This window comes from Zingiber officinale, chromosome 3A (assembly GCF_018446385.1).
Source record: "Zingiber officinale cultivar Zhangliang chromosome 3A, Zo_v1.1, whole genome shotgun sequence".
NCBI lineage: Eukaryota > Viridiplantae > Streptophyta > Magnoliopsida > Zingiberales > Zingiberaceae > Zingiber > Zingiber officinale.
In genome coordinates this window covers 143,953,004-143,957,064 of record NC_055990.1, presented here as the reverse complement: position 1 = coordinate 143,957,064, position 4,061 = coordinate 143,953,004, and the positions used below count along the sequence as shown (strand labels likewise).

The 4,061-nt window shown below is 42.5% G+C and overlaps 1 long non-coding RNA gene across 1 annotated transcript; it reads left to right on the top strand.

Moving 5' to 3' along the window:
- Window positions 1-213: 213 nt before the first annotated feature.
- LOC122054093 lies at window positions 214-732 on the top strand. The gene is made up of 3 exons (XR_006132556.1): window positions 214-370; window positions 485-579; window positions 709-732. It is a non-coding gene; the product is annotated as an uncharacterized LOC122054093 (long non-coding RNA).
- The last annotated feature ends 3,329 nt before the right edge of the window (window positions 733-4,061 follow it).

Here is a 4,061-nt window from a genome sequence, read left to right as displayed (position 1 = left end):
TTTCAGAAATAGCCTTATAGAATTTTTCCGGAATTTTTAGAAATTTTCTGGAAATTTTTCGGAGCTTGTACGGAGGATTTTGAGGGGATAGATCGATAAGTTCGGATTAAGCCTGTTTGGGATACCAATTTAAGTGAGAAAATGTTTTTATTATATAAATCCTTTTCCCTTTATTTCCTCCCCCAAATCGCCGATCCCGACCCGACCTTTCCCCTCTCTGCCGACGCGAACCTCCCTTCCTTCTCTGTTCTCTCTCGCGGACAAGCGACGGCGACGGGAGCAAGGGTCTAGCTCCGGCGATCGTCGATCTCGACCCAGGGGAGCAGTCGCTAGCGCAGATCCGGACGTGGGTGATTTTCTCCAGCCCTAGGTGAGAGCGCTGATCTTCTCTCGGCGTCGTCGGCGCAGATCGGAGCTCGGAGCATAAGGGTTCCGATTCTCTCCTCCTCTGGTTTCCTTCAATCTCCGATTTCGTTCTTCTCAGCCGAGTCTGCCGATCCTTTTCTTCCCCGATCGACATCACTGGATTGAGTCGTGCCGCCCGATCGCCGGCGTGGAAGAGCAATTAGGGCTTCAAAGGTAAGCCATCGAAACTCTTCTTTCCTCTTGATTCATTGTTGGGTTCTTGTTGATTCATGGGTTAGCGCTCTATTCTGGTGTTGTGTGATTCGTGATCTCCATTGATTGAACCCTTCTTGATCCGATCAGGAGGCGAGGTCCTGTTCTGTGGGGATTCGGTTGAAGAGGTGTTCCTTGAGCTGTGGTTTGTGCTTGATTAGTAGTCTTCCTGTTTGATCCGATTGGTGTCAGGGAAGTGAGGTTCTGTTCTTTTGCTGTGGTGTTCTTTGATCCAATATCTCAGTTTGGTGCCGGCAGCAAGTTTGATCCGAACAGAGGAGTTGATTCCAGTAGGTTGTTCTATTCTGTTGTGTGTTCCTGTTTCGGCAGCAACCCCATTCCAGAAGCTTGATCGAGGTAAGGTGTAGGGATTTTGTTACATGTTGAGGAATTATGTTTATGTATTGATGTATTAGAGATGAGTTGGATCACATTGATTAGTGGAATTTAGGTTGATATATGATCTTGATACCTATTGATAAATAATTATCATTAGGTTGTGTAGATTAATTAGGTTATATGGATTTAGGTTTGATTTGCTAATCTAGTGGTTGATTAGGGATTAGGAAACTATCCTTAGTCAACCGTTAGAAAGGTTGTGGGATATGGTTTAGGGTTGTTCCTAAATTTCTACTTAAGCTTTATTTAGCTATTTGTTAGTATTCTAGCTAAATAAAAGGTAAATGTATTTACACAGGACTCTGATTCGAGACGAGCATCTCGATATTGGATTAGGACCGGATTGTACCTTCTATTCGAGGCGGGTACCCTTTGACTTATCTTTTGATACTGTCTTATGATATGTATAGTTTATATATAGTTGCTAGTGATAGGTGGTAGATTTATTTCTTCCCTGGTCTTAGCTAGTTGATACCTATCACATGCTTCATCTGTTAGTTGCCTTACTTCAGGATTGGATATTTACCTCTTGCCATGTATATATATGTTCATAGAGATGCATGTCTATAGTGCTCTACTCTACCGGATTAGTTGCTTTACATGTGGGATACATGCTCTTGGATTCATGATACTTACATCATTGTTATATGTGATATCTTTGAGTTTATGCTGTTTATATCATGGTTATATATATGCGTTTACCTTTTGGGCACCCGCATATATGGAGGAGGCTATGTTCAGGTATGACATACTGTAGCATCATGCACCATCCTGCATGATTGCATGCTGGGCGATTGATGACTCCATTATTGTTGAGCTCGTCGTGACCACTGCATGGGTAGTGGCACAGCACCCAGGGTGTGTATGGCAGTTGCTCTGTAGCGCTCCGCTGGTCCGCTCATGGGTAGTGTGACTGCAGCGTGGTAGCGGACAGGGATCCCTCCCCGTCATTGCGTACTGGGAGTTGAGAGCGTTACGCTCCCTCACTATGTTTGAGGTAGGAGGATAGGTGTACTCCGACAGCATCCCGTCCACTCGGTCACTCATCAGGGGTAGTGACGACAGAGTGCACGGTGTCACAGCCCTACCTACTCGGTCTCGCCATCGCGTGTGAGACGGCTGACTAGCGTCAGGGGTGACCATGTCATATCGCATCATATGCACAGATTGCATTTATTGTGATTGTTGCATATTGGATGATGCACTTGGGTGACTGCATATGATTGACATGCATACAGGATACATGCGTATTTGTTCTGACTATCTTTATCTGTGTATGTCCACAGTCATTCGCCCAAGCCTCGCAGGTGAGTACAGTTTATTTCAGTTATGCATTTCTTATTATTCTTGCTGTAAACTGTATTACATGCTTCTGGTTACTCATTACAGTTTATTCAGCTATGCATACCTGTTATATTGTTAGGAGACTGTACTGTAGGTCCTATGGTTTAGGAGACTGTACCTTAGGATATTACTTGTAGTTATATGTTGTTGAACATATCTATTGGATTACCTGCTGAGTTCTTTGAACTCACCCCGTTGTTACTATTTTTCAGGTTGAGGCCGTCAGGAGAGATTCCAGTCGCTAGCCCCATTATCGCGAGGATTTTCTTTGTCGGATTATATTTTGCTTTTGCATCTTATATACTTGTATTGTGGGTTTGTATTGTGGACTTTACATTGCACATTCGGGTTTGCTACTTTTGTTTTCCGCTGCGGTTGTATTTCCATTACTTCGTGGATTTGTTTCTTCGTTGTAGTGGAGTAGGCTGTTTACATATATCTTCGAGGTTCTATATCATCTTTCTTTATTAAACTGCGTGGATTGATCATATATTATATCTGTGTGGAATGTTGATATAAACTGCGTGGTTTGTTTCTTGTTTGTATTGTATTATTCCGGCCGTGTGTGGCCGAGGTATAGAGATATATGTATACTGAGCTTCATATTGTCCGCCGTACAGGAGATATTGATTCTATAAACAAGAGTTGCATAGAGATGTAATTGGTAATCGTTACCTACCGATCATACTAAGCCTTGGGCGTATTAGCCAAAGCTAACTCAAGGGTTAGTATGATGTGGATCTTGTCCCACAAGAATTATAGAATTCAGTGGGAGCATCATTTAATTAAAGGCCTAATTAAATGATTTTTAAAGAATATGATATTTATTTCTGCAAATTTTCTGTTGTAGATAACCATGACGTCGAATACGAACACTTTCTCTCTGCGATCTGTCCTTAAGAAGGACAAGCTCAACGGAGCAAATTTCCTGGACTGGTACAGGAACCTGAGAATAGTTCAACTGTACGTTCTGGAGCAGCCCATTCCGGAGGCTCCTCCTGCCACTGCCACGCGAGCTGACCGGGATGCTTACAAGAAGCATCAAGATGACGCATTAGATGTGTCCTGTCTAATGCTCGCAACCATGAACTCTGAGCTTCAGAAGCAACATGAGTTGATGAGCGCTTACGATATGGTTGAACATCTTCGTCAACTATATCAAGGACAAGCAAGGCACTGGAAGAGGAACTTCACAGGATACCTGGAAGATCTTAACAAGAAGAGAAATAAGATTTCTACTTCAGGTATAAATGTTATAGAAGTCAACCTCTCTATTTCTTCGTCGTGGGTATTAGATACCGGATGTGCTTCGCACATTTGTACTAATGTACAAGCACTGAGAAATAGCAGAGCATTGACAAAGGGCGAGATAGACCTACGAGTAGGCAATGGAGCACGGGTTGCTGCTATTGCTATAGGAACTTATCATCTATCTCTTCCCTCTGGGCTTGTACTAGAATTAGATGATTGTTGTTATGTGCCTGCCATGACTAAGAACATAATTTCAGTTTCTTGTTTGGACAAGAAAGGATTCTCGTTTATAATAAAGAAAAATGTTGTTCTGTCTATTTAAACGATATGTTCTATTGTAGTGCACCTCTAATAAACGGACTCTATATTCTAGACCTTGAGAGCCCTATCTATAACATAAATACCAAGAGGTTCAAGTCAAATGACATGAACCAAACCTACCTCTGGCA